General features: G+C 46.5%; 1 protein-coding gene across 2 annotated transcripts in view; it reads right to left on the reverse strand.

The window, feature by feature from the left end:
• The window catches only part of LOC146833827 (nmrA-like family domain-containing protein 1), a 70613-nt gene extending 58621 nt beyond the window's left edge, over positions 1-11992 (reverse strand). The window contains exon 1 of one of the 2 annotated variants that reach the window (XM_085600096.1): positions 11801-11992. The gene's annotated coding sequence lies outside the window, so the exon portion shown is untranslated. Of the gene's footprint in view, positions 1-11741; positions 11757-11800 lie in introns of those variants that run through there. The other variant, XM_085600097.1, reaches the window with a different exon arrangement.
• Positions 11993-12896: the final 904 nt, after the last annotated feature.

The raw sequence follows: 12896 nt of genomic DNA on the forward strand, positions 1-12896 counted from the left end.
CAGTACCATGCGATAGTCTGCCGAAACTGCGGCCAATGTCCGTGATACAACCACCTCAACGGAGATAAAAACACAAACCTCAACGCGAAAAAACATGCGATGGGCCAAAGCGCGGTGAGGAAATCAGCGATAAGCAGCGCCAGGCCTGCAATACACACATGGCAGGTGGGAAAAATCACTATAAAAGTACAAAAAACACACAAAACACAAACTGACCAACACCCAAGCACCATGGAGGCAGCCGGAGCAGGCACAGAGGATGAGCGCAACCCCACAAGCACCCCGGACGACCAGCCTGGGACCTCGAGGACTGGGAAGGGCAAGGACAAGAAGAAGAGGAAGACAAAGTTCAGTCCGCAGGAAAACAGAATCCTAGTCACGGAGGTGATGGAACACCATCAACAACTGTTCGTCAACTCCAACGTGTCATTGGGCACCAAAAATGGAATATGGTGGGACATCGTGGACAAGGTGAATGCCGTCGGAGAGCACAAGAGGTCAATGGACGAGGCCAAGAGGCGATGGATTGACATCAAGCACAAGACCAAGGATAAACTTGCAGCCAACCAGAAGGCAGCAATGCAGACTGGAGGTGGGAGCCCAGCGCCACAGCTCGTGCTGGATGACATGGAGGAGCTGGTGTCGACAGTTATTAGTGTGGAGACTGTGGCCGGAGTCGGGGGACCGGACACTGCTCGACAGGACACAACACAACCGCAACAGGGTGAGTGACCACCAGTTACTGGGGGGACAGGTGGAGGTGGCCACAATGACCTACATGCACAATCAAGCAGAGCACAGTGCACACCCACAATGACTCTGGGTCATGGCCCTGTGCTACAGAATGTCACAATGTACAATGCCATGCTGTCTGAATGTCAACATGTACCATGCGGCTACATACATGTGGGCACATTGTAATACACCATCTCCCCTTCACATTGCAGGGGCACCGTCAACACCTACTGCAGAGCAGTCCCAGCCACCCTTCACTGATGACGAGGAGGACACCCCCAACATCGACACCCAAGCCCTCAAAGACATCATTGACATCATCTGCAACTCACCTCCAGGATCAGGGAAGCCCAGCTGCATCGAGGAGACCCCACCCACTACCCAAACCACCCAGCAGGAGGCACCCACAGCCCGGCAGTCTCTCAAGACCCCAGGAACAACACATGGCCTTCCAACGCCATGTGCTGGAGTGTCAGAGGGAGATGGCTGAGCAGGTGTGGGTGGGGTTCGACATCATGGCTACCAAACTGGACGCCATCCATGGGTGTCTAGGTCCCACCAGGGACCAGCTCCAGTCCCTAACGGACACCCACGGCCCGCTTCATGGCCTCCAATGAGCTCTGACTGACATCGCTGGAGTCATGACGCGGAGAGAAGAACACCTGTCCGCTCAGAGTGGCTCCAGCTATCCCAGCCATAAGCTGGCACACATGCGAAGGCTCATGGAGGACATGGTGCGGATGGAGGCGAAAAAGATGGCAGCCACTGCTGCACATCAGCGAAATGTAGCTGGAATCTACCATGCCCTGCAGATCCTCATCATGGCATTGCTGCCACAAGGCGTGGCACTGATGAATGCTGCTGCCCCCACACCATCCACATCTCCGCCCCCTGGTGTGTCACTGCCACACAGTGTGGTCGACAATCCTCCTCCGGCCCCTGATGTGTCAGTGGCAGACAGTGCCGCAGCCGGTACTGCAACACCCACAGGTGGGGCAGAGCACACATCCGAGGACGAGGACATGGATGGGTTTGAGTTCAGAAGGAGGCACCAGCATTCATTTCCGCCACCTGGCCTGTTTCTCCTTGGTGCCGCACATGGCCCAATGACCTTGCACTGACCCCGATACACTCCGCTGCACTCACCTTGGACTGCGACATGGACTTCCATATCCTGTTTGATGACCAATGACACGGCGACCAGACTGCGGATTGTACCCTTCCTCTTCCGCAGTACTTGTCATCTCCGGATGGACTCTGGCTGGCCCTCCACGGGCCCATATTGTGAAGTGTGCTTGGCATGTCCCTGTACCACTCCAGTTGCAAAACTCCACTGGATGTGCAATAAACATCCAGTAACGCACTGCTGTGTCATGTCTTTCATCATTCATGTATGAATGTGTGGATGAATGTAGGGACAATGATTCCCCTTACGTCAATGATGCTCATCTAGTGAGATGCCAGTCACAGTGTGCTACATTGCCTATTGTGTTCCGGGTGCAATGGACACTACAACAGGGACACACGCATTAGTCACTTCCTTGTCCGGACATGGATTGAACCACGCCCAGAGCCCTGCGCTGGTCCAGCGTTTACCAGGCCAGACCACTCCGCTCATGCTCCGAGGGGGTGCCCACATAGCTACCTGTCGCAGGCGTACTCGCTGATGGTGTGCAGGTCACTGGTCTAGTTGTCAGCATGTCACGGCCACTCCCTCAGGACAGATTTGCACGCACACCACACCCATCCGGCACAGGCGTCACAGGTGATGTGACCCCGCCAATATAAGGGACCAACAACTTCACATTCCCCTCTGCCGGTGGTGTCTGTATGACAAATGCTCCACGGTTCTCAATCATAAAGGGCCCATAAGTTGTTGCGCACAGGGTCAGTGGCACCCGAAGCTTTTCGGCCGTCACGGGCCTACCACCACGTGGCACTGACTGGGGTTGCACAGGGTCAGTGGCACCCGAAGCCTTGTGGCCATCACGGATCTACCACCACGTGGCGCTGACTGGCGTTGCACAGGGTTAGTGGCACTGAAATAGCTGAGCGGGTGTGCAGCCTGTGATGATGACGTGTGCACTGATGTGGTCTCCGCCATCGATGACTCAGAACTCAACGTCATGTGTGGGACCTACTGGGCAGCGTGGCGGGTCTGCATGATGTGGACCATGATATGGTGGCGGGACCGGGGCCTGGAGCTTGCACGGCACGAGGTGTGCCCACTGGTGGACACACCGGTGGCAGCAGGTGAACAGTGGGGCCTGGGTGCGCAGGGGCGGCGGTGTCTCTCTCTCTCTCTCTCCCTTCCTTTCCTTCTCTCTCACTCTCCCTCCCTTCTCTCTCTCTGCCTTCCTTTCCTTCCCTCTCTTTCTCTCTCTGGCTTTCTTTCCTTCTCTGTTTCTCTGTGTCTCACTCCTTTGATGTGCGCATGACTCACATCCTGATTTTGTGCTTTATTTTCCAGGCTGTGACGTCGAGATTGTCCCTGACAGACCCGACAGGAGTCTTCCGCATTGGTGTTTTGTGTTGTATTTCAATAACGTTTTTGGTTGTTACTTCAGTGCTGTGTGACTGTTTCTCGTTCTTCTGGCCACACATGTGTGATTTATTTTGGCAATGTGCGTTATCATGCGCTTTTTGTGGCTCTTGTGTTGTGCACGGTATGTGTATGTCTGGGGGGGCCGGGGATTATTGTACTAATAGTGAATAGTATTACATCATTTGCTATTAATTTAATAAAAATGGAGTACAACTAGCTGGAATATGACTTTCCCTGGCAGCAGAGATAAGTAAAACAAATGCTTTTTAATGTATGTATGTTGTGTTGTGTACACGCTTGCAGTTTTGAGTGTGTTTATATATGTATCTTCACTGAAAAAAACATAGGTTTCAGGGACGTTAAAGTTAGTTGAACATTTCACTCGGACAAAACCATAGAAATTCCACCATTATAGTTAGTTCAGCTAACTATAACTCGCGCCCCCGCAATGCACTGCAGATGACGTTACACATTACATCATTCATGACATGGTCAGTGACATCACTGATGACATCACTCGGATGCAGAGAGGTGTAAAAAGGGGCATGGCCTCGGACCACCTCTCTGCAACGCAGCTCTGTGGCGCTTATTGGAGGTACCTGGTGGGCTAGTTGGCCCCGAGGGACACTCAGGATTCAAGGGGCTTAATCCCCAATTTACAATGCGCCAGGGGGTGTGTTTGCACACTTGTAATATGAGGCCCCGCCCACTCCCTGCACCACTGTGCCAATGTGCCCTCTGGTGCGTTTTAATTTGGGGGATTAAGTCCCCTTGAATCCTGAGGGTCCCTGGGGGCCATCTAGCCCACCAGGTACCTCCAGTAAGCACCACAGAGCTGCGTTGCAGAGAGGTGTAAAAAGTGGTGTGGCCTCGGACCACCTCTCTGCAACGCAGCTCTGTGGCGCTTACTGGAGGTACCTGGTGGGCTAGTTGGTCCCCAGGGATTCTCAGGATTCAAGGGGACTTAATCCCCCAATTTACAACGCGCCAGGGGGTGTGTTTGCACACTTGTAATATCAGGCCCCCTCCCTCCCTGTACCACTGTGCAAACACGCCCCCTGGCGAGTTGTAAATTGGGGGATTAAGTCCCCTTGAGACCTGAGGGTCCCTGGGTGGCAACTAGCCCACCATGTACCTCCAGTAAGCGCCACAGAGCTGCTTTGCAGAGTGGTGTAAAAAGGGGCGAGGCCTTGGACACCTCTCTGCAACGCAACTACCTGGCGCATACTGGAGGTTTCTGGTGGGCTAGTTGGCCCTCAGGGACCCTCAGTATTCAAGGGTAATTAATTCCCCAACTTACAACGCACCAGGGGGCGCGTTTGCAGAGTGTTGCAGGGAGGGGGGCCTCCGGCACAATGCCAGCTTTTTTTTTTTTCAGAAGGGGGGCTGTGTGGCCCCCCTTCCTTTCCCATTTTTTGGGCCCTGACACCATCCCCCAGGGCATGACCCCCCCACGCATTATTTGTTAAAAAAAAAGCCCCGGGGAGGTGGCGGTCCCCAGGGCTGCAGGGGGGCCGTGTGCCCCCCGCACATAATGAGCATGAGCATGGTAGGTGGTGCTCCCCAGGGCTGTGGGGGGCCCGCTATTATTTTTTCACAATGCCCCCAGGACCTGGCCCACCCGGGGGCTTCATTAAAATGAAGCGCGGGATTTGGGACCCCAACGCAAATTTCGCTGAAATTATTTAAAAAAAAATCTTTTTTTGGCCCTGGGGGGTCCTTCTGGGACCCCCCTGAGCAGGCCTAGGGGGTCAGGGTGTTTCTACCCTGCCCCCTTTTCTTGTTTTTCATTTTTTTTCACTGTTTTCTTGTGACTCGGTTCTACCGAGTCATAAGATGACTGCCAACACTTCCTGGTTTGGAGTGTTGGCAGCCATTGAGAATGAAACTCATGCTCGGGTCGGTTCGCGAACCCACCCCGCCCACAGATATCGATATTTTTCTTTTTCTAATTTCTCAGGAACTACTGAACGGATTTACACAATTTAACGAAAAGGGATCTTTCTGAACCAAGACCTACCTTTTTGCCCAATTTGGTGTAATTCCATTCAGCAGTTCGGGCTGTAGCTTTGTCTAAAGTTTCCTATGGAAAATTACATGGGGAAAACGCACTTTAGGACCCACCTTTTTTCTCGGCCCCCACTTGACGAATCACCTTGAAACTTTCAAGACAGTAGCTGACCGGAGCGCCCCACTAGTTTTGAATATTTCGTGAAGATTCGCCAACGGACGCCAAAGTTATTGGGAAAAGAAAAAACGCTTTTTGAATAGAAACGACGAGGTCCTAACTATAACTACCTACTGGGGACCGCCAGTAGGTAATTTTATATATATATATATATATATATATATATATATTACCTACTGGCGATAGCCAGTAGGTAGTTATAGTTAGGACCACGTTTCCATAGGAAAACCTCAACATTCTATTTTGAATAACTTTGGCGCCGGTCGACGAATCCTCGCAAATTTTTCAAAATAGGTGGGGCGCTACGCTCCGCTCCTACCCTGAAAGTCTCGGGGGGATCCGTCAAGCGGGGGCTGAGATAAAAGGGGGGTCCCAAAACGCGTTTTTCCCATGCATTTTTCCATAGGACCTTTAGAACGAGCTACAGCCCGAACGGCTGAACAGAATTACTCAAAATTTGGCAGAGAGGTAGTCCCTAGGTCAAGGAAGTGCCTTTTGTAGGTTTGGTGTAAATCTGTTCAGTAGATTCTGAGAAAATAGCCTTTAAATCAATATATATATCTGAGCCAGCTTACGGTACGCTTACCGTACGCTTACGGTAAGCGTACGGTGGCGTGCGCGAGCGCGATTCTGATTGGCTCTTAGATCTTAGTAAACATTCGAATCGGCCGAAACCAGGAAGCGGCGGCCGCCATTTTGTCTCTCGCACTGAGAGTGATTTTTAAAATATCAAGCCCAAAAACATGTAAAGGGGCTGTTTTGACAACTCCCTCCCACATAGTCATGTTGAGGGAGTCCCCAAACATCCCCCAAGTGCAAAAACGGTTTTATTTTTTTTTCGGCAATTTCGCGGGGTACGCTTACCGTACGCTTACCGTAAGCGTACGGTAAAAAAATAAAAATAAAAAAAACACTATCCACAGTTACCCCACCCCCTGTGCTTTTGGTGGCCGAAGGCCACCAAATGTACAGGGCTTATGTTAAGGGCAAAAAACACTATCCACACTTACCCCACCCCCTGTGCTTTTGGTGGCCGAAGGCCACCAAATGTACAGGGCTTATTATAAGGGAAAAAAACTTAGCATTTAAAAAACCGTACTAATTCACTGAAAAAACCATAGGTTTCACACACGTTATAGTTAGGAATTAGCATTTAAAAAACCTTGCAAATTCACTGAAAAAACCATAGGTTTCACACGTTATAGTTAGCGGAAATTTTACTGATAAAAAACCAGTGAAATTCCCCCGTTATAGTTAGCGCAGGCAACTATAACTCACGCGACTGCAATCTTCTGCTGATGACATATGTGTCTTTATGAAAAAAAAATATTTGTAATATATGTATAGCTAAAAATGTATGGAAGAAGACATGGGCAAATAAGTGTCTAAATACAGTATTAGCATCAGCAGAGGATTGCGGTCGCGTGAGTTATAGTTGCCTGCGCTAACTATAACGGGGGAATTTCACTGGTTTTTTATCAGTAAAATTTCCGCTAACTATAACATGTGTGAAACCTATGGTTTTTTCAGTGAATATATATATATATATATATATATCACTTAAAAAACCATAGGTTTCACACAAGTTATAGTTAGCTGTACATTTCACTCGTAAGAAACCAATGAAATTCCACGTTATAGTTAGATCAGGTAACTATAACTTGCGCGCCCACAATAAACTGCTGATGACGTCACATATTACATCACTTATGACATGGTCAGTGACATCACTCATGACATCAATGATGACATCTGAAATGACACATTGTGCATTGCGGTCGCGCAAGTTATAGTTACCTGATCTAACTATAACGTGGAATTTCATTGGTTTTTTACAAGTGAAATGTACAGCTAACTATAACTTGTGTGAAACCTATGGTTTTTTAAGTGATATATATATATATATATATATATATATAAAATTACCTACTGGCGGTCCCCAGTAGGTAGTTATAGTTAGGACCTCGTTTCTATTCAAAAAGCGTTTTTTCTTTTCCCAATAACTTTGGCGTCCGTTGGCGAATCTTCGCGAAATATTCAAAACTAGTGGGGCGCTCCGGTCAGCTACTGTCTTGAAAGTTTCAAGGTGATTCGTCAAGTGGGGGCCGAGAAAAAAGGTGGGTCCTAAAGTGCGTTTTCCCCATGTAATTTTCCATAGGAAACTTTAGACAAAGCTACAGCCCGAACTGCTGAATGGAATTACACCAAATTGGGCAAAAAGGTAGGTCTTGGTTCAGAAAGATCCCTTTTCGTTAAATTGTGTAAATCCGTTCAGTAGTTCCTGAGAAATTAGAAAAAGAAAAATATCGATATCTGTGGGCGGGGTGGGTTCGCGAACCGACCCGAGCATGAGTTTCATTCTCAATGGCTGCCAACACTCCAAACCAGGAAGTGTTGGCAGTCATCTTATGACTCGGTAGAACCGAGTCACAAGAAAACAGTGAAAAAAAATGAAAAACAAGAAAAGGGGGCAGGGTAGAAACACCCTGACCCCCTAGGCCTGCTCAGGGGGGTCCCAGAAGGACCCCCCAGGGCCAAAAAAAGATTTTTTTAAAAATAATTTCAGCGAAATTTGCGTTGGGGTCCCAAATCCCGCGCTTCACCAGTTTTGAATATTTCGCGAAGATTCGCCAACGGACGCCAAAGTTATTGGGAAAAGAAAAAACGCTTTTTGAATAGAAACGAGGTCCTAACTATAACTACCTACTGGGGACCGCCAGTAGGTAATTTTATATATATATATATATATATATCACTTAAAAAACCATAGGTTTCACACAAGTTATAGTTAGCTGTACATTTCACTCGTAAAAAACCAATGAAATTCCACGTTATAGTTAGATCAGGTAACTATAACTTGCGCGCCCACAATAAACTGCTGATGACGTCACATATTACATCACTTATGACATGGTCAGTGACATCACTCATGACATCAATGATGACATCTGAAATGACACATTGTGCATTGCGGTCGCGCAAGTTATAGTTACCTGATCTAACTATAACGTGGAATTTCATTGGTTTTTTACAAGTGAAATGTACAGCTAACTATAACTTGTGTGAAACCTATGGTTTTTTAAGTGAATTTGCAAGGTTTTTTAAATGCTAATTCCTAACTATAACGTGTGTGAAACCTATGGTTTTTTCAGTGAATTTGTACGGTTTTTTAAATGCTAAGTTATGTATTTATTTTGAATTTTTGCGCGCACGGTGCGCTTCACGCACCGTGCGCGCGCTGTGGGCACTCAGTGCGCTTCGCGCACCGAGCGCCCACGTTGCGCATTTCGTACCGTGCACGCCTCGCCATTTTTTACAAAATATCAATTGTTTTTTTCTCCCTTGGGGGTCCTTAGATTTATATATTAAATGTGATTGTTAATTCTTTTTTTATTTTTTATTTTTTTTTACCGTATGCGTATGGTAAGCTTACCGTACGCGCACTCCGCGATTTTTTTTTTAAATTATTACATTTATTTTTCATATTTTTGGTCCTTCGTGAACCCCCTGACGAACGCTAGGGGGTCTGCAACTCTATTCGTTGCCCCCTTTTCATGTTATCAACCTTTGTTTTTCAGTGCGAGAGACAGAAAATGGCGGCCGATACTTTCTGATTTCGACCGATTCGAATGTTTACAGTCATGTAACCACCAATCAGAATTGAGCTCGCGCACGGCACCGTACGCGTACGGTAAGCTTACCGTAAGCGCACGGAGCGCGCTTACAGATATATATATTGATTTAAATGCTATTTTCTCAGGACCTACTGAACAGATTTACACCAGACCTGCAAAAGGCACATCCCTGACCTGAGGACTACCTCTCTGCCCAATTTCAAGTAATTCTGTTCAGCCGTTCGGGCTGTAGCTCGGACTAAAGGTCCTATGGGAAAATGCATGGGGAAAACGCGTTTTGGGACCCCCCTTTTTTCTCAGCCCCCGCTTGACGAATCCCCCCGAGACTTTCAGGGTAGGAGCGGAGCGTAGCGCCCCATTAGTTTTGAAAAATTCGCGAGGATTCGTCAACCGGCGCCAAAGTTATTCCAAATAGAATGTTGCGGATTTCCTATGGAAACACGGTCCTAACTATAACTATCTACTGGCGACCGCCAGTAGATAATATATATATATATATATATATATATATATATATGTCTCTTTATCGTTCTTTTCCTCTAACAAAGACACAGCGAACCCAGGTATGGTGCAGTTAATTTATTTCGAACCCATGCACCCAGCCATTAAATATATATACAAAGACCAAGGTGCAGTGGCAGCACACGCCCAGTGGGGCGGGATTGACATTTCAAATCACGAATGTGAACAAATAAAGATTGCTGTTTCCTCTAAGCCATTGACAAAGGGAATTGTAACCCGAAACGCATTTGGCGAGGATGCCATACTGGAAGGGCGTTTCTGTGTTGCTGCAGTCTACTAATAAAAGGCCAAACAAACGACGTGTGTGGTGTCTTCGCCTTTCGGGCACTTTCTTTTGGAATCTGCAACGGCCTGCCCTGGCCGAGAAGACGCCCCGCTGCAGAAAGAGCAGATCCTGCGCCCGTAATCTTTGGGTGCGATGGAACGCCGTGGCTGTATTGGTATGACATAAGTGAAGCAGCAGCTGAGTCTCGCATCTGACAGTAATCGTAAGAAATTTTCTAAAAAAGCATAAAAGAGAACTAACAGCAGCACCAACTATGGATATTATAACTTACCTGAACTACAAAGACCAAGGTGCAGTGGCAGCACACGCCCAGTGGGGCGGGATTGACATTTCAAATCACGAATGCGAACAAATAAAGATTGCTGTTTCCTCTAAGCCATTGACAAGGGGAATTGTAACCCGAAACGCGTTTGGCGAGGATGCCATGCTGGAAGGGCGTTTCTGTGTTGCTGCAGTCTACTAATAAAAGGCCAAACAAACGACGTGTGTGGTGTCTTCGCCTTTCGGGCACTTCTTTTGGAATATATATATATATATATATATATATATATATATATATATATATATATATATGATAGATGCAGTAGTTTGCTGTAGTGTAATGATGAGAAATTATAACAAAATTACAAAAGTTTACACAGAATTACGCAAGGAACGTTCCCGAGCATTTAGCTATATTTTCTTAGCGCAAAAAAACACCCTAATGTACAAAATGAATCTGAGGATGCAGTTTGTGCAAAGAAAATAGCAGTAAATGCAACAGAACACAAACACCAGCAGCAAGCAGCAGCTCACTTTTGCCAAGTTTGTTGATCCTGTGCTCTTTCAGAAGGATTTTTGTGGCAAATTACCCATCATTTCGTGAACAGGCGTAATTGCATAATTTTTAGTAACTGTGTGTCAAACCAGTAATGTGTAATTACCAAAATGACTTTGATTACTTCAGGTTAATAAAAATGTTGCCCAACCTTTTTCAACCCCAGACCACATCAGCCAGAAGCGGGCTCTCTTGCACAGTGACTGACCGTTTATGGTGCTCACTCATGTACTTCTGTCTATAGGGAAGTGACCTATTGTGTCAGGCTGGTGTGTCAACATTTGACTTTGGCAATTTTGTTTTCTTTCTATTCTCTCCGCTTTTATATTTTAGTCATCCCTGTGTTTTTAAGCTACGTATTCAGGTTACAGTAGTTCAAAGCCAATGGAATGTTTTCTTTGAGCAATCAAAATCTTATTTTCCTGTGATGGGCATTAAAGCGCAAATGGGTTGCTATACCTCTTTTAAGTAATACAGTCTCCTACTAAGCACATATAATGTTCTTCTTACAATGGTTATTTTTTTATTAAATTAACTTTTTTTACTGAATGCATATGGCTGCTGCATTTAGTGGAAGGCATGTTTTCTTGATGTCTTCTTTTTATTTTTGTGGCGCATGCTTTGCAATAAAAATTTACCATCCCAAGAGCTTCACAAGGCCAGACCTATTGGTTTTGACAGTGCCAGTTCACACCTAGTGTCTCAGTTGCACAGTGTTGCCTATCTTTCTGTCCATCCTCCTTGAATCCTATTCTGTCTTTCTCACTCTTGCTCTAGATCAAAGTCTAATGATGAAAAATAAGTGGTTATCCTCAAATAGAAGTGCGGTGCCCACCACCTCCAAGCACCGGCACAAATTAAGTGTCTCATTGGCCGGGAAATCCTGGGAAGCAATCTACGCAGATTAACCCATGGGGCGTGTAAACCAGTACGTTTTCAAGACCCTGATGAACTATTTCGGCACTGAACAGCAGTGGCACTTTGTAAAAGGCCTCAAAATACGTATCCCTCACCTATCTAGCGCCTTTTGGAGGGTGTGTGCTTCTTTCCTCGGGGCAAGTTTCACACTCACCTATCTAGCGCCTTTTGATGGGGTGAGTTGCTCTCCGATGGGCAAGTGTATCGCCGGGTTAAGGGGCTGGACAGCAAAGTCTGGTGACCACGTCTGTACAACTTTTCGAGTTGTGAGCCTCTGCTGGTCTGTGCTGCATGCACGTTTTAAAGTTGCCTGCTGAGTTTCCCCCTTTCCTCGGACCATGCAGAAAGCAGTAGCCTCTGTTTATGACGGTTGCTATAGAGACGTCCGTAGGCAGGGGAGGAAGAAAGACTGGTTGGTGAACGAGGAAGGCGGGAACTGCTGCCTCGTCTCAGAATGACGTCCAATGGCGTGCCTTGCTGACAGTACTTCTCGCCCCTTGCATTGGTTCGTTTGTTTATTCCACACCCCAAGGTCACTACCGAGAGAGGTCAGTGAGTTAATGCACATTAACTAGAGTTAGTTGCACTGCGAATAAAACTACAGAGATATTGTTGTAATTTACAGACAGGCCAACAGGGCCACTGGAATTATACGACAGGGGTGGGCCGAATTATGTGGCAAGGAAAGGCAAGTTATGCAGAGTAATGCTTCACTTTCTATGATAGAATTAATTAATTATTGTGTCATTTTTGCATGTTAAAAGTCTGGGTAAATCTTTACCAGTTTGACACCTAAATACAATAATAAGCAACTTAAAGGGAACCCAGTCAGCCCTTGAGAAGAGCATTGCGCAGTGGTATAACACATGTAGCAGCGTTTTAGTAAATCTTGATCAATTTGAGCTAGAAATATATTTTTTGTAATAATCTGCAGATTCTGTAGCAGATGATGGATTATGTGGCAAATAGAGAAAATCCATAATTATGCAGAAAGCGCTACGGCTGCCAAATCGCACAATTCCAGTGGGCCTGTATGCAGATCATATATTGTAATTACAGTACCATAATTCAGTGGTTTAATGCACCTGTTACAGAGATGTTGGTGACTGCAAATCCCTAATGACTGTCCCAGTATTAACATTATTGCTATTTATTTGGGTAAAAATATCACTTCTACTTTACAGAACTTTGAAGCTGCAATGCAAAACTGTGGCACTTGGCACAATGCAAACCATTACGGGGCTTATTTA

The sequence above is a fragment of the Triturus cristatus genome, chromosome 4_2 (assembly GCF_964204655.1).
Source record: "Triturus cristatus chromosome 4_2, aTriCri1.1, whole genome shotgun sequence".
Taxonomy (NCBI): domain Eukaryota; kingdom Metazoa; phylum Chordata; class Amphibia; order Caudata; family Salamandridae; genus Triturus; species Triturus cristatus.